This window comes from Garra rufa, chromosome 2 (genome assembly GCF_049309525.1).
Source record: "Garra rufa chromosome 2, GarRuf1.0, whole genome shotgun sequence".
Classification (NCBI taxonomy): domain Eukaryota; kingdom Metazoa; phylum Chordata; class Actinopteri; order Cypriniformes; family Cyprinidae; genus Garra; species Garra rufa.
The window spans coordinates 73,663,594-73,683,001 of NC_133362.1; the positions used below are offsets into that span (position 1 = coordinate 73,663,594).

Consider the following 19,408-nt stretch of genomic DNA (forward strand, 5'->3'; position numbering starts at 1 on the left):
TTTTTATTTATTTTTTACTAAACTGTACCATGAACTTGTCCTATTCAGTCACATAGCAAAAGATTAAGAAAAATACAACTTTTTAGCATGAGCGGTTTATCTTCATTGATAGACATTTATTTTCATAGTGTTATTTATTGAATATAACATTTTAATTAACAGTTTCAAGACAAACTTTGTCAACAAAACAAACTTTGCTGTTATCTGTTCAAAACATCTGAAAATTTTACCATTTTAAGATCAGTTATATATATATATATATATATATCGCCCCATTACAATACTCAACTTGATTTTTAAAGATATTTTGAAAGAAAGAAGCGTTTATAGAGCACTTTGTGTAATGCTGTACACCCACATGAACTGTGTTCATGTTCATGTTAATTCACAGTACATAAACTAATGTTAAAATATACTATTTTACCATTAAACAATATATGAATACTTTTTTTAGCTTAATATTAATTAACATTAATAAATACTATTTAATTATTGTTCATGTTAACTAATATAGTTAATGTTAACAAATGAAACTGGTTGGCAATTTTATATATTGTGTGTATGTGTCTGTGTGTTGATTTTAAAGTTTAACCCTTTCAATTCAGTAAACTTTAAATCCAACTGACTGAGGGTTACTGTGAATGCATGTGCCAACTGGGCACCGTTTTCCTAATTGATTCTTTCTTAGTTATGTAGCGCTTAAAAGTGATGTCTTATAACAGGAGTCACCTGCAAAGCAATATCCACACACAAATTGTACAGATAGGTAACGATGACATTTAAGCAGAAGTGGTGGACGTAAAGCAAGCAATAATAACATTTTGTTATCATCATGAATTACATGTTCTTATCATCATCATCATCAGAATATAGGGAAAATGTTCCCTATATTGTGAATGGCTTTGGGATATCTTGAACAGTGTTGATGTGGTGATTTATGAAAGTAACAATAAAAAAGATGAAGAGTTATTTTCATATATCTTTAAATTGCATTATTCTAACTCATCAAAACTTTTTACATATAAAGAACAAGAAATTCTTAGGAAATACGTGTAGTTTCAAAATGTTATCATGCTCAGAGGCCCCCAAAACATTAAAAGTGTCACATAAATTTGTCAGATTAAAGCTCTAATACCAGGGATGAACACTAGAGGTCCTCATAAGATAAGGAATCGTTTGACCTCTAATGCTATTTAGCTCATTCTCAGTGTATAAGAATGACAATAATCCATAGAATCAGTTGATATATACTGTACTGTCAGTGTAATTTAACATAATTATTTTGTATAGGTGCTTAAAGAGCATTAAAATCTTTTTTTTTTATCTTTTAAGGAAAAATTATATGATTTAAATACATATATACACTCTCACTGGTAGAACAAAAAATCTTATAAGTATGAAACTATACTGCTCAGTTCACTTAATTAGAATGAGAAACAAATACAAAAAGGCCAAAAAAAAATCAACTAAGTTAATATGTATTTATTTTTAATATATTTGTTTATAATTATTTCACAGATGCTTATAGATTATTAAAATAATATTTAAAAATGCTTGTAGACCATAAAACATGGTAACTATTTAAAATAGGGTCTCTTTTGTTAACAATGGTTAATGAACTAACAAACACGAACAAACAACGAACAATATATTTGTACTCGATTTTCTTCAAACTTCATCAGAATAATGTAAAAGCCCTGATGCATCAAATGCTGTTGCCATGGCAAATAAATAAAAATAAAAAATACATTCAAATATTTGTTTCCTGTGATATTTAAGGCAGATAGCGTGCTTAGAATTTCATTTTCCATTTTCAATTTTCAATGATTTATTATATATTTAAAGTGCAGCATCCTAACTCTTTGAAACTTTTTTCATACAAATAACTATTCATTCTGATCAAACACAGTTCATTTCATAATTATACAAAACTCCACGAATGAAAGAAAATAAAAAAACATATCTGATCTCACTCTGCTCTGCACTCAATGTGTGTGTTTGTGTGGTAAGTGGTTGAGTGTAAGGAGGGGGGATGGGTGGTAAGAGAAAGAGTCAGAGAGGAGGAGAGACAGTTAGGGTTAGTCCAAAGGGTTACTGTGAATGCATGTGCCAACTGGGCACCGTTTTCCTGATGCTATCGGGATGGCGACTGCGCAGACGGCGAGGGCCCGGTCATCGCTGCTTGCAGCTTTAATTATTCTTCTTCTTCTTCTTCTTCTTCTTCTTCTTCTCCAAAGTGAAAAGTCTTTTTGAGGGCCTAAACATAACCGAAAACTCACGAAACTTTGCACACGCATCAGACCTGGCGAAAATTTACATCTGATATGGTTTTCAAAAGTGGGTGTGGCAAAATGGCTCGATAGTGCCACCTATAAAATTTCAACGGAGTGCCCCTCGAGCTACGTTTCATGTACATGTACGAAACTCGGTACACATATGTAACACACCAATACCTACAAAAAAGTCTCCTGGTGCAACATCCGAAACCCAACAGGAAGTCCGTTATATTGAATTTCCTGTATGATTTTTGTGCAGTTTTTGCCATTTTCAGGCCTCATACTTTAACGAACTCCTCCTACAGTTTTTATCCGATCATCTTCAAATTTGCTGAGTGTCATCATAAGGCCTTTGCGATGTTAAATTGCGAAGCTTTAGAGTTTTCGTCGAAGGGCGTGTCCGTGGCGGCCGGACAAACTTTGATGTTTCGCCATGAAAAAGGAAGTTGCTATAACTCAGGCATACGATGTCCGATCTGCCTCAAACTTCACATGTTTGATGACAATCCGGTCCTGAACACACATCAGTGCCCATATTCAGTTATAGTCATAGCGCCACCTGCTGACAACAGGAAATGACATGTTTAACACTGTTACGGACTCCTAGAAACATATTGAAAAGCGTTAACAAGTCTTAAATAGGCTAGCAACATGCTACAAACATGCTAAAACATGCTAGCAACACTTAGCTAAGAGCTAAAGCATGCTATTAATACAAATACAAAAGGAAATTGCTGCAACTCATGTATATAATGTTGAATCTGACCCAAACTTAATATTCAACATGCTACAAAAATAATAAAGCATGCTAGCAACACTTAGCTAATATGTTAAAGCATGCTAATAATACAATGAAACAGGAAGTTACTCTAACTCAGGCATACAATGTCCAATCAGCCCCAAACTTAACATGTTTGATAAGAATCCTGGCCTAAACACACGCCAATGCCCGTATTCAGTTATAGTCATAGCGCCACCAGCTGGTAACAGGAAGCCACATGTTTAATACTGTTGTGGATGCCTAGCAACATTTTAAAAAAATTCAACAACTGTTAAACAGGGTAGCAACATGCTAGAAACATGCTATAACATGTTAGCAACATTTAGCTAAGTGCTAAAGCATACTCTTAATGCAATGAAACAGGAAGTTACGATAACTTAGGCATGCAATGTCCAATCAGCCCCAAACTTCAGGTTTGATAACAGTCCTGACCTGAAGTTATCTACATGCAAATATTCAGTTATAGTCATAGCGCCACCTACTGTCAACAGGAAGTGACATGTTTAACACTGTGACACATTATTAGCAACACACTAAAAAAGCCATTGAGTGCTAAACTAGTTTAAAACGTACCCAAACATGCTAGCAGCACTTACTTAGTGCAAAAGCATGTTGTTAAAGACATAAAACAGGAAGTTACTGTAACTCAGACATGCAATGTCCAATCAGCCCCAAACTTCACGTTTGATAACCTGGCCTGAAGATATATACATGCAGTTATAGTCACAGCGCCACCTGCTGACAACAGGAAGTGACGTTTAATGGTGTTATGGACTCCTAGCAACATAATAAAAAGCGTCAGCAAGTTTTAAATAGGCTAGCATCATGCTAGAATCATGTTAAAACATGATAACAACACTTAGCTAAGAGCTAAAGCATGATATTAATACAAAGAAAAATAAGTGTAACTCATGCATGCAATGTCCAATCTGACCCAAGCTTAATATGTTTGATAAGAGTCCTAGTCTGAACAGAAGCCCATGCCTATATTCAGTTATAGTCATAGTGCCACCTGCTGGCAACAGGAAGTCACATGTTTAATACCGATGTGGATGCCCAGCAACATTTTAAAAATATCAACAAGTGTTAAATAGGGTAGCAACATGCTAGAAACATGTTAGCAACATTTAGCTAAGTGCTAAAGCATACTCTTAATGCAATGAAACAGGAAGTTACTGTAACTCAGGCATGCAATGTCCAATCAGCCCCAAACTTAATATGTTTAATAAGAGTCTTGGCCTGAATACATTTACATGCCAATATTCAGTTATAGTCATAGCGCCACCAGCTGGCAACAGCAAATTACTTGTTTTACACTAACTCAAGCATGCAATGTACAATTTGCACCAAACTTGACATGTTTGCCAATAGTCCTGGCCTGAAGACATCTAAAAGCCAATATTTTGTAATAGCGCCACCTGTTGGCAGCAGGATATGTCATGACTTACACTCAAGCATGCCATGTAAAAGCTTCACCAAACTTCATATGTTTGATAAAAGCACTGGCCTGAACACATCTGCATGCCAATATTCAGTTATAGGCATAGCGCCACCAGCTGGCAGAAGGAAGATTGGCACATATCAATGACTTTGACATATTCCTCCTACATTTTCTGTGTTAATAGCATAGTGCCCACCATTCGCCACCGATCGGCGGTGAGCCCGAGTGCGAGGGCCCTACCATCGCTGCTTGCAGCTTTAATTAGGGCCCGAGCCCAAAAGGGCGAAGGCCCTATTGTTCTTCTAAGGGTTATTATTTTTTTTTTTTTTTTTTTCAACCTTCCGGGCACTTTTGGGGGCCTTAACATACTCAAAAACTCTTGAAAATTTGCACACCCGTCGGAATCTGCGGCCATCAGGACGCCAAAGAGGCTGGGACCCGGGCGTGGTTCAGGGCCTCTACAGCGCCCCCTGGAACACAGTTGATGTACTGCGCACACATACTTGCATGTATTGATATGAAACTCGGTACACATATAGATCTCACTGAGCCAAACAACTTTTGTACTCTATGTCACGGGCTCCACGCAACAGGAAGTGAGATATTTAGGGCTGTTTAAAAAGCGCATGCTCTGGAATTTAACGTACTCCTCCCAGGAATTCCATGGGATTGTCACCAAACTAGGTCAGCATGATCTCAAGACATTGGGGACGCTAAATTGCGAGGAGATTTTTGATATCTCGAACGGTTTGGCCGTGGCAAGGCGACAAAGTTATGGCGAGAAATGAGAAACAGGAAGTGTCTAATAACTGTTGACCACATTGCCTGATTCTGATGAAACTTCACCAGTTTGTTCGTTGTATGATGCCGATTCCATAAATGTGACTATTATGAGTCAAAGTTATAGCGCCACCAACTGGCAGCAGGAAGTGTGTCATTTTCAAAATGCTTTGATATCAGCCTCTTAATTTTACTCGATTTTCTTTAAACTTCATCAAAATCATGTCAAAACACGGCCGATAAGAATATGTAAAGGGGTCGATGATAAATCGAATGCTGTTGCCATGGCAACATGTCAAACTTTAAAATTAGATTCCTGTCTTTTCGAGGCAGTTAACATGCTTAGAATTTCATGAAACTCAACACACACATCAATATTTATGATAGTTAGACACTGGCAAAAGGTCATAAATGGGCGTGGAGCAGGCACTCTATAGCGCCATCTTTTGACAAAAGTTGGGGGGTTAGTTTTTCCTACAGTCACTAAACTCTGTACATATATTAATCTCATCAATTTGGACAACTTTCTAAATTAAACTCATTAGCTGAGACCAACAGGAAGCCGGCTATTTTGATTTGAATGTGGATTTTTGGAAAAATCAGGCTGTAAACAAATGCACACTACTTCTAAGAACAACCAGCTGTTCACACCAAACTTTTTTAACATGAAGAGAATATTCTGAAGATGTTAAATTGCGAGCGGATTTTGGATATCTTGAACGGTGTGGACGTGGTGATTTTTTAAAGATATAGTAAAAAATATTTTTATATCTTTAAAGTGCAGCATCCAAACTCTTTAAAACTTTTTTCACACATAGATCTAATCATTCTGAGCAAGTGCTGGAAATAAAAAATGTATACAAGCTTCTATGAATTAAAGAAAATTTAAAAAAAGAACTCAGAAACCTGCTGTCACTCTGGTGAATGTCTCTACTGTATGTATGTGCGTTCAGTCAGGCACAGAGAAGCTCATTATTGCAGGGGGGAGGGGTGAGAGGCAGAGAGGGTGACAGAGTAGAGAGCCATCCCACAGACCATCTTTGAACATAATGCACATACTGTATGTAGTGTAATTACATAAATATGTCTGATCTTTGAGAGTCTGATATTTTGAGAAAATATAAAGGGTCACTAAGTCTTTCATTGTTCATTTTTTGCAGTTGTTGTTTTTTATTTATTTTTTACTTAACTGTACCATGAACTTGTCCTATTCAGTCACATAGCAAAAGATTTTAAAAAATACAACTTTTTAGCATGATCAATTTATCTTCATTGATAGACAATATTTACATAGTGTTATTTATTGAATATAAAATCATAATAATAAAAAATTAAGACAAACTTTGACAACAAAACAAACGTTACTGTTATCTCTTCAAAACATCTGAAAACCATAATTTTAAGATCAGTTATATATATGTATCACCCCGTTAAAATACTCAACTTGATTTTTAAAGATATTTTGAAAGAATGAAGCGTTTATAGAGCACTTTATTGTGTATTGCTGTACACCCACATGAACTGTGTTCATGTTCATGTTAATTCACAGTACATAAACTTTATATGAATACTTTTTTTAGCTTAATATTAATTAACATTAATAAATGCTATTTATTTATTGGTCATGTTAACTGATATAGTTAATTTTAACAAATGAAACTGGATGGCAACATTTTATATTTTGTGTGTATGTGTCTGTGTGTTGATTTTAAAGTGTAACCCTTTCAATTCTGTAAACTTAAAATCCAAACTAGCAGATGGTTACTGTGAATGCATGTGCCAACTGGGCACCGTCTTCCTTATTGATTCTTAGTTATGACAACAATTGATTTTATACAAAAATATATTATACAAAAATTGTACAGATAGGTAGGTAACAATGACATTTAAGCAGAAGTGGTGGATATAAAGGAAGCAATAATAACATTTTGCTATCATCATGAATTACATGTTCTTATTTGTAGCATACTGGTTCACAGTTGGCATCTATCTGAAGTCCTTGCATTGATTGCATTTAATTAAATCAACATTATATTTGGTCAGTCTGATCTTGAGGCCTTAGAGATGTTAAATTGTGAAGATCTTGAGTTTTCATTAAAGGGCATGTCCGTGGTGGCCTGACAAAGTTTGATGTTTCTGCATAGACATAGAAGTGGTTATAACTTAGCCTGAAACTGTCTGATCTGCCACAAAATTCACAGGTTTGGTAAGAGTCCTGGCCTGAAGACACCTAAAGACTAATATTCAGATATTATCATAGCGCCACCTGTTGGCAGCAGGATATCTCATATATTTCACTAACTCAAACATACCAAGGTCAATCTGCACCAAACTTCATATGTTTGATAATAGTGCTGGCCTGAACACATCTACATGTCAATAATCAGTTATAGGCATAGCGCCACCAGCTGGCAGCAGCAATTTTGGCACATTTAAATGACTTATGACATATTTTTTCTATATTTACTGTATTAAAAGCATACTGCCCACCGATTGCTGTATTCCTGAAGCCACCGGTCGGCGGTGAGCCCGGGTGCGAGGGCCCGTTCATCGCTGCTCGCAGCTTTAATTCTTCTTCTTCTTCTTCTTCTTCTTCTTCTTCTCCAAAGTGAAAAGTCTTTTTGAGGGCCTAAACATGCCCGAAAACTCACGAAACTTTGCACACGCATCAGACCTGGCGAAAATTTACATCTGATATGGTTTTCAAAAGTGGGTGTGGCAAAATGGCTCGATAGCGCCACCTATAAAATTTCAACGGAGTGCCCCTCGAGCTACGTTTCATGTACATGTACGAAACTCGGTACACATATGTAACACACCAATACCTACAAAAAAGTCTCCCGGTGCAACATCCGAAACCCAACAGGAAGTCAGTTATATTGAATTTCCTGTACGATTTTTGTGCAGTTTTTGCCATTTTCAGGCCTCATACTTTAACGAACTCCTCCTACAGTTTTTATCCGATCATTTTCAAATTTGCTGAGTGTCATCATAAGGCCTTTGCGATGTTAAATTGCGAAGCTTTAGAGTTTTCGTCGAAGGGCGTGTCCGTGGCGGCCGGACAAACTTTGATGTTTCGCCATGAAAAAGGAAGTTGCTATAACTCAGGCATACGATGTCCGATCTGCCTCAAACTTCACATGTTTGATGACAGTCCGGTCCTGAACACACGTCAGTGCCCATATTCAGTTATAGTCATAGCGCCACCTGCTGACAACAGGAAATGACATGTTTAACACTGTTACGGACTCCTAGAAACATATTGAAAAGCGTTAACAAGTCTTAAATAGGCTAGCAACATGCTACAAAGATGCTAAGACGTGCTAGCAACACTTAGCTAAGAGCTAAAGCATGCTATTAATACAAATACAAAAAGAAATTGCTGTAACTTATGTATATAATGTTGAATCTGACCCAAACTTAATATTCAACATGCTACAAAAATAATAAAGCATGCTAGCAACACTTAGCTAATATGCTAAAGCATGCTAATAATACAATGAAACAGGAAGTTACTCGAACTCAGGCATACAATGTCCAATCAGCCCCAAACTTAACATGTTTGATAAGAATCCTGGCCTAAACACACGCCAATGCCCGTATTCAGTTATAGTCATAGCGCCACCAGCTGGTAACAGGAAGCCACATGTTTAATACTGTTGTGGATGCCTAGCAACATTTTAAAAAAAATCAACAACTGTTAAACAGGGTAGCAACATGCTAGAAACATGCTATAACATGTTAGCAACATTTAGCTAAGTGCTAAAGCATACTCTTAATGCAATGAAACAGGAAGTTACTGTAACTCAGGCATGCAATGTCCAATCAGCCCCAAACTTCACATGTTTGATAACAGTCCTGGCCTTAAGATATCTACATGCCAATATTCAGTTATAGTTATAGCGCCACCTAATGTCAACAGGAAGTGACATGTTTAACACTGTGACACACTATTAGCAACACACTAAAAAAGCCATTGAGTGCTAAACTAGTTTAAAACGTACTCAAACATGCTAGCAACACTTACTTAGTGCTAAAGCATGTTGTTAAAGACATAAAACAGGAAGTTACTGTAACTCAGACATGCAATGTCCAATCAGCCCCAAACTTCACGTTTGATAAGAGTCCTGGCCTGAAGATATATACATGCCCATATTCAGTTATAGTCACAGCGCCACCTGCTGACAACAGGAAGTGACGTTTAATGGTGTTACGGACTCCTAGCAACATAATAAAAAGCGTCAGCAAGTTTTAAATAGGCTAGCATCATGCTAGAATCATGTTAAAACATGCTAGCAACACTTAGCTGAGAGCTAAAGCATGATACTAATACAAAGAAAAATAAGTGTAACTCATGCATAGAATGTCCAATCTGACCCAAGCTTAATATGTTTGATAAGAGTCCTGGTCTGAACACAAGCCCATGCCCATATTCAGTTATAGTCATAGTGCCACCTGCTGGCAACAGGAAGTCACATGTTTAATACTGTTGTGGATGCCCAGCAACATTTTAAAAATATCAACAAGTGTTAAATAGGGTAGCAACATGCTAGAAACATGTTAGCAACATTTAGCTAAGTGCTAAAGCATACTCTTAATGCAATGAAACAGGAAGTTACTGTAACTCAGGCATGCAATGTCCAATCAGCCCCAAACTTAATATGTTTAATAAGAGTCTTGGCCTGAATACATTTACATGCCAATATTCAGTTATAGTCATAGCGCCACCAGCTGGCAACAGCAAATTACTTGTTTTACACTAACTCAAGCATGCAATGTACAATTTGCACCAAACTTGACATGTTTGCCAATAGTCCTGGCCTGAAGACATCTAAAAGCCAATATTTTGTAATAGCGCCACCTGTTGGCAGCAGGATATGTCATGACTTACACTCAAGCATGCCATGTTCAAGCTTCACCAAACTTCATATGTTTGATAAAAGCACTGGCCTGAACACATCTGCATGCCAATATTCAGTTATAGGCATAGCGCCACCAGCTGGCAGAAGGAAGATTGGCACATATCAATGACTTTGACATATTCCTCCTACATTTTCTGTGTTAATAGCATAGTGCCCACCATTCGCCACCGATCGGCGGTGAGCCCGAGTGCGAGGGCCCTACCATCGCTGCTTGCAGCTTTAAATAGGGCCCGAGCACTACAGTGCGAGGACCCTATTGGAATTGCTCCGTTTATTATTATTAGGGCCCGAGCCCAAAAGGGCGAAGGCCCTATTGTTCTTCTAAGGATTCTTATTTATTTTTTTTTATTTTTTTTTTTTCAACCGTTGGGGCACTTTTGGGGGCCTTAACATACTCAAAAACTCTTGAAAATTTGCACACACGTTGGAATCTGCCGTCGTCCGGACGCCACAGAGGCTGGGACCCGGGCGTGGTTCAGGGCATCTACAGCGCCCCCTGGAACACAGTTTGAAAACTTGATGTACTGCGCACACATACTTGCACGTACTCATATGAAACTCGGTACACATATAGAACTCATCGAGCTGAACAACTTTTGTACTCTATGTCATGGGCTCCACGCAACAGGAAGTGAGATATTTAGGGCTGTTTAAAAAGCGCATGCTCTGGAATTTAACGTACTCCTCCCAGGAATTCCATGGGATTGTCACCAAACTCGGTCAGCATGATCTCAAGACATTGGGGACGCTAAATTGCGAGGAGATTTTTGATATCTCGAACGGTTTGGCCGTGGCAAGGCGACAAAGTTATGGCGAGAAATGAGAAACAGGAAGTGTCTAATAACTGTTGACCACATTGCCTGATTCTGATGAAACTTCACCAGTTTGTTCCTTGTATGATGCCGATTCCATAAATGTGACTATTATGAGTCAAAGTTATAGCGCCACCAACTGGCAGCAGGAAACGTGTCATTTTCAAAATGCTTTGAAATCAGCCTCTTAATTTTACTCGATTTTCTTTAAACTTCATCAAAATCATGTCAAAACACGGCCGATAAGAATATGTAAAGGGGTCGATGATAAATCAAATGCTGTTGCCATGGCAACGTGACAAACTTTAAAATTACATTCCTGTCTTTTCGAGGCAGATAACATGCTTAGAATTTCATGAAACTCAACACACACATCAATATTAATGATAGTTAGACACTGGCAAAAGGTCATAAATGGGCGTGGAGCAGGCACTCTATAGCGCCATCTTTTGACAAAAGTTGGGGGGTTAGTTTTTCCTACAGTCACCAAACTCTGTACATATATTGTTCTCATCAATCTGGACAACTTTCTAAATCAAACTCATTAGCTAAGACCAACAGAAAGCCGGCTATTTTGATTTGAAGGTGGATTTTTTGAAAAATCAGGTAGTAAACAAATTCACACTACTCCTAAGAACAACCAGCTGTTCACACCAAACTTTTTTAACATGAAGAGAAGATTCTGAAGATGTTAAATTGCGAGCGGATTTTGGATATCTCGAACGGTGTTGACGTGGTGATTTTTTAAAGATGTAGTAAAAAACATAACCCTAATTTTTTATATCTTTAAAGTGCAGCATCCAAACTCTTTAAAACTTTTTTCACACAGAGATCTAATCATTCTGAGCAAGTGCTGGAAATATTAATTTTATATAAGCTTCAATGAATTAAAGAAAATTAAAAAAATAACTCAGAAACCTGCTGTCACTCTGGTGAATGTCTCTACAGTATGTGTGTGCGTTCAGTCAGGCACAGAGAAGCTCATTATTGCAGGGGGGAGGGGTGAGAGGCAGAGAGGGTGACAGAGTAGAGAGCCATCCTACAGACCATCTTTGAACAAAAAATGCACATATGTATTTTAATTACATAAATATGTCTGATCTTTGAGAGTCTGATATTTTGAGAAAATATAAAGGGTCACTTAGTCTTTCATTGTTCGTATTTTGCAGTTGTTGTTTTTTATTTATTTTTTACTTAACTGTACCATGAACTTGTCCTATTCAGTCACATAGCAAAAGATTAAAAAAAATACAACTTTTTAGCATGATCAATTTATCTTCATTGATAGACAATATTTACATAGTGTTATTTATTGAATATAAAATAATAATAATAAAAAATTATGACAAACTTTGACAACAAAACAAACGTTACTGTTAATTTCTTCAAAACATCTGAAAACCATAATTTTAAGATCAGTTATAAATATATATCACCCCGTTAAAATACTCAACTTGATTTTTAAAGATATTTTGAAAGAATGAAGAGTTTATAGAGCACTTTATTGTGTATTGCTGTACACCCACATGAACTGTGTTCATGTTCATGTTAATTCACAGTACATAAACTTTATATGAATACTTTTTTTAGCTTAATATTAATTAACATTAATAAATGCTATTTATTTATTGGTCATGTTAACTAATATAGTTAATTTTAACAAATGAAACTGGATGGCAACATTTTATATTTTGTGTGTATGTGTCTGTGTGTTGATTTTAAAGTGTAACCCTTTCAATTCTGTAAACTTAAAATCCAAACTAGCAGAGGGTTACTGTGAATGCATGTGCCAACTGGGCACCGTCTTCCTTATTGATTCTTAGTTATGTAGCGCTTAAGAGTGATGTCTTATAACAGGAGTCACCAGCAAAGCAATATCCACACAAAACTTGTACAGATAGGTAACAATGACATTTAAGCAGAAGTGGTGGATGTAAAGGAAGCAATAATAACATTTTGCTATCATCATGAATCATGTTCTTATCATCATTGGTAGCATACTGGTTCACAGTTGGCATTTATCTGAAGTCCTTGCATTGATTGCATTTAGTTAAATCAACATTATATTTGGTCAGTCTGATCTTGAAGCCTTAGAGATGTTAAATTGTGAAGATCTTGAGTTTTTTTTATTAAAGGGCATGTCCGTGGTGGCCTGACAAAGTTTGATGTTTCTGCATAGACATAGAAGTGGTTATAACTTAGCCTGAAAATGTCTGATCTGCCACAAAATTCACAGGTTTGGTAAGAGTCCTGGCCTGAAGACACCTAAAGACCAATATTCAGATATTATCATAGTGCCACCTGTTGGCAGCAGGATATCTCATATATTTCACTAACTCAAACATACCAAGGTCAATCTGCACCAAACTTCATATGTTTGATAATAGTGCTGGCTTGAACACATCTACATGCCAATAATCAGTTATAGGCATAGCGCCACCAGCTGGCAGCGGCAAGTTTGGCACATTAAAGTGACTTTGACATATTTCTCCTACATTTACTGTATTAAAAGCATACTGCCCACCGTTTGCTGATTTCCTGAAGCCACCGGTCGGCGGTGAGCCCGGGTGCGAGGGCCCGTTCATCGCTGCTCGCAGCTTTAATTCTTCTTCTTCTTCTTCTCCAAAATGAAAAGTCTTTTTGAGGGCCTAAACATGCCCGAAAACTCACAAAACTTTGCACACGCATCAGACCTGGCGAACATTTACATCTGATATGGTTTTCTAAAGTGGGTGTGGCAAAATGGCTCGATAGCGCCACCTATAAAATTTCAACAGAGTGCCCCTTGAGCTACGTTTCACGTACATGTACGAAACTCGGTACACATATGTAACACACCAATACCTACAAAAAACTCTCCTGGTGCAACATCCGAAACCCAACAGGAAGTCCGTTATATTGAATTTCCTGTACGATTTTTGTGCAGTTTTTGCCATTTTCAGGCCTCATACTTTAACGAACTCCTCCTACAGTTTTTATCCGATCATTTTCAAATTTGCTGAGTGTCATCATAAGGCCTTTGCGATGTTAAATTGCGAAGCTTTAGAGTTTTCGTCGAAGGGCGTGTCCGTGGCGGCCGGACAAACTTTGATGTTTCATCATGAAAAAGGAAGTTGCTATAACTCAGGCATACGATGTCCGATCTGCCTCAAACTTCACATGTTTGATGACAGTCCGGTCCTGAACACACGTCAGTGCCCATATTCAGTTATAGTCATAGCGCCACCTGCTGACAACAGGAAATGACATGTTTAACACTGTTACGGACTCCTAGAAACATATTGAAAAGCGTTAACAAGTCTTAAATAGGCTAGCAACATGCTACAAACATGCTAAAACATGCTAGCAACACTTAGCTAAGAGCTAAAGCATGCTATTAATACAAATACAAAAGGAAATTGCTGTAACTCATGTATATAATGTTGAATCTGACCCAAACTTAATATTCAACATGCTACAAAAATAATAAAGCATGCTAGCAACACTTAGCTAATATGCTAAAGCATGCTAATAATACAATGAAACAGGAAGTTACTCTAACTCAGGCATACAATGTCCAATCAGCCCCAAACTTAACATGTTTGATAAGAATCCTGGCCTAAACACACGCCCATGCCCGTATTCAGGTATAGTCATAGCGCCACCAGCTGGTAACAGGAAGCCACATGTTTAATACTGTTGTGGATGCCTAGCAACATTTTAAAAAAAATCATCAACTGTTAACCCTCTGGGGCCCGGGGGTGTTTTGGGGCCCTGAAGAAGTTTTGACATGCCTTGACATTTGTGCTTTTTTCAGTATGTTAAAAACATATGAATATCCTAAATCTAAATACATTGTATTTAGCACAAATTGGACTACAAAAATATGTAAGCAACATGAATGTACACTTTTAAGTTTTTGAGAAAACAATGTTTATGCGTGCATTTTGAAAAACTAAATTTTTGAAGTCACTGAAATAAGGTCATCTAACACATACAGAATATTTATTCTCGGGACTTTCGAGAATTGGATGTGGTAGGCTTGGTTTTTTTCTACCAAATGATGTGAAAATCATCTACTTCACTTGTTTTCACAAAACAGTATATAGATTTAAATTTTTGAAGACACTTTTTGTTTAGAGTGGCTGTATGCGAGAAGGCGTGAATGATCATGAATAATGCTGTGATTTACACCTGAGAAGACAAAGACCTGCATAATGAGCCGCATAATGAGCCATTCAGTCGGATGTTGACTGAGAGGAAACAACAGAAAGAATAAAGGAAAAATGAAAGGACAAAATACATATATATTTAGTTTGAAGCGTATTTTGAATATATTTAACTATCACGCAAAATAACTTGTCTTTCACTTGTGAGTGCAGTTAAACTTTTTATTAGGAACAAAAGTAATAAACACAGAAGTCAAGATGTCGAGGGTGCAATATCCAAATCACTTGCAGGAAACTTGAACACAGGAAAACGGGGAACAGCAGAAACTGCAAAGAAAACAAGTAGATGTGAGCAACACAATGATCTGACAAAGACAGAGCTAACATGGAGAAAACACATACACTACCAGCCAAACTTTTTATTATTAAAAGTTTTTTTTTTTTTTAAGTGAGCAGTTTTTTTTACATAGTAAACCTATTTCACAAAATTAGATAATTATTTTTCTTTAAAAAAGTACCTTTGACTGGTAGTGTATAGCATAGGCGTATAACAGTTAGGTGCAAATAAAACAGTGTGAGATAAATACAGGTGTAAGGTTTGTAATGAAGTGATACAGGAGAAACCATACATCTTCTACCTTTCATACAGATTACTTAAAAAGAGAATAGTAGTTTTTTATTTGAATTGGTTTATGTAAAAGTAAACATTTCAAGCTTTCTACAAGTAAATGCATTATGTCTGTGAGGCACGTAATCACTTAGATTTAGGTTTCATGCACGTTAGTTTCATTTATGTGTCTGTGAAAAGATATAACAGACAGTGAAGGCAGAGCGCGTGCCCTGACTGTTTTCTTATTTTCATAAAAGCACAGTGTATACAAATAAAAATATACCCTCTACAGTTTAGAATGATGTATTGGTTGTATTTGTACGATCAAAACTGACGGAGAATTTTACATTCTTTTCGGAGTTATTACAAAAGCGTGCCTCAAATGGGCCAGCGCGTTTTTCGACCAAAGTTAAAACATCCTGTCATCATGAGACATTTAGATGCAGTGAAATGAAACATACTTTATAATGTTTCACTTGCTGTAGTCAGGAAATACAGTTGGCAAAAAGTCTTAACTGGTAAAATGTGTGCACATTCTGTCACAGTAACAACTTACAAATATAAAAGAAAAAAACTTACTTGTGTAAATATCTCATCTGCTGGTTCACGCCATGTCTCATTTAATGTTCATCTTCTGAAGTAAGTTTTATTCCTGACAGCCCGTCTTCTTCCAGAAAGGACTAACTTGAAAGAAAAGAAACTGCTTTCTCCTTTGTTTACTGTGATGTGGGCGTCTACTTTTGGCGCGGCGCCCTCACGTGGACGATTTGAATATGAAAGACTGGAATCGCTCCTGGGCGTGATCTAATTAAAACTAATGAAGCAGACAAGAGAGACTGGACATCGTGTTGGTTTCATACGGATTACTTTATCACAGAATATTTGATTTCAATAAACATAACTTTATTTGAAAGTATAGATATCAAGCTTTCTCTAGACATATTGCTCATGTCTCTGTGTTGTGTATTGGCTGAGTTATAGTCTATTTTAATGACGCGTTTCTGAATGAAGATCACGGAGATCAACGCGGCAGACAGCACACCCTTTTTGTTTTCTTTATTTTGTAAAATTACAATATTTTTTTGGTTTTGTGAGTATATACAAATAAAAGTAGACCCTTTACAGATTCGATTGATGTACTGCTTTTATCTGTACAATCAGAAATGACCGAGTAATTGAAGTTCATTTTGGGAAACTGCCACAAAACGCGTATACGCGTGTTTGGACCCCAGGGGGTTAAACAGGGTAGCAACATGCTAGAAACATGCTATAACATGTTAGCAACATTTAGCTAAGTGCTAAAGCATGCTCTTAATGCAATGAAACAGGAAGTTACTGTAACTCAGGCATGCAATGTCCAATCAGCCCCAAACTTCACATGTTTGATAAGAGTCCTGGCCTGAAGATTTATACATGCCCATATTCAGCTATAGTCATAGCGCCACCATCTGGTAATAGGAAGCCACATATTTAATACTGTTGTGGATGCCTAGCAACATTTTAAAAATATCAACAAGTGTTAAAATAGGGTAGCAACATGTTAGAAACATGTTAGCAACATTTAGCTAAGTGCTAAAGCATACTCTTAATGCAATGAAACAGGAAGTTACTGTAACTCAGGCATGCAATGTCCAATCAGCCCCAAACTTAATATGTTTGATAAGAGTCCTGGCCTGAATACATTTACATGCCAATATTTAGTTATAGTCATAGCGCCACCAGCTGGCAACAGCAAATTACTTGTGTTACACTAACTTTAGCATGCAATGTACAATTTGCACCAAACTTGACATGTTTGGCAATAGTCCTGGCCTGAAGACATCTAAAAGACAATATTTTGTAATAGCGCCACCTGTTGGCAGCAGGATATGTCATGACTTACACTCAAGCATGCCATGTTCAAGCTTCACCAAACTTCATATGTTTGATAAAAGCACTGGCCTGAACACATCTGCATGCCAATATTCAGTTATAGGCATAGCGCCACCAGCTGGCAGAAGGAAGATTGGCACATATCAATGACTTTGACATATTCCTCCTACATTTTCTGTGTTAATAGCATAGTGCCCACCATTCGCCACCAATCGGCGGTGAGCCCGAGTGCGAGGGCCCTACCATCGCTGCTTGCAGCTTTAATTAGGGCCCGAGCCCAAAAGGGCGAAGGCCCTATTGTTCTTCTAAGGATTCTTATTTTTTTTTTTTTTTTTTTTTTTTTTTTTTTTTCAACCGTTGGGGCACTTTTGGGGGCCTTAACATACTCAAAAACTCTTGAAAATTTGCACACACGTCGGAATCTGCCGTCGTCCGGACGCCACAGAGGCTGGGACCCGGGCGTGGTTCAGGGCCTCTACAGCGCCCCCTGGAACACAGTTTGAAAACTTGATGTACTGCGCACACATACTTGCGCGTATTGATATGAAACTCGGTACACATATAGAACTCATCAAGCTGAACAACTTTTGTACTCTATGTCATGGGCTCCACGCAACAGGAAGTGAGATATTTAGGGCTGTTTAAAAAGCGCATGCTCTGGAATTTAACGTACTCCTCCCAGGAATTCCATGGGATTGTCACCAAACTCGGTCAGCATGATCTCAAGACATTGGGGACGCTAAATTGCGAGGAGATTTTTGATATCTCGAACGGTTTGGCCGTGGCAAGGCGACAAAGTTATGGCGAGAAATGAGAAACAGGAAGTGTCTAATAACTGTTGCACACATTGCCTGATTCTGATGAAACTTCACCAGTTTGTTCCTTGTATGATGCCGATTCCATAAATGTGACTATTATGAGTCAAAGTTATAGCGCCACCAACTGGCAGCAGGAAACGTGTCATTTTCAAAATGCTTTGAAATCAGCCTCTTAATTTTACTCGATTTTCTTTAAACTTCATCAAAATCATGTCAAAACACGGCCGATAAGAATATGTAAAGGGGTCGATGATAAATCAAATGCTGTTGCCATGGCAACGTGTCAAACTTTAAAATTACATTCCTGTCTTTTCGAGGCAGATAACATGCTTAGAATTTCATGAAACTCAACACACACATCAATATTAATGATAGTTAAACACTGGCAAAAGGTCATAAATGGGCGTGGAGCAGGCACTCTATAGCGCCATCTTTTGACAAAAGTTGGGGGGTTAGTTTTTCCTACAGTCACCAAACTCTGTACATATATTGTTCTCATCAATCTGGACAACTTTCTAAATCAAACTCATTAGCTAAGACCAACAGAAAGCCGGCTATTTTGATTTGAATGTGGATTTTTGGAAAAATCAGGCTGTAAACAAATGCACACTACTTCTAAGAACAACCAGCTGTTCACACCAAACTTTTTTAACATGAAGAGAATATTCTGAAGATGTTAAATTGCGAGCGGATTTTGGATATCTTGAACGGTGTGGACGTGGTGATTTTTTAAAGATATAGTAAAAAATATTTTTATATCTTTAAAGTGCAGCATCCAAACTCTTTAAAACTTTTTTCACACATAGATCTAATCATTCTGAGCAAGTGCTGGAAATAAAAAATGTATACAAGCTTCTATGAATTAAAGAAAATTTAAAAAAAGAACTCAGAAACCTGCTGTCACTCTGGTGAATGTCTCTACTGTATGTATGTGCGTTCAGTCAGGCA

General features: G+C 37.2%; 1 protein-coding gene across 1 annotated transcript in view; it reads left to right on the forward strand.

Annotated features, from left to right (window-relative positions):
- Positions 1–19,408, forward strand: part of LOC141325733 (uncharacterized) — a 779,461-nt gene that overhangs the window by 309,719 nt on the left and 450,334 nt on the right. The window lies entirely within an intron of this gene.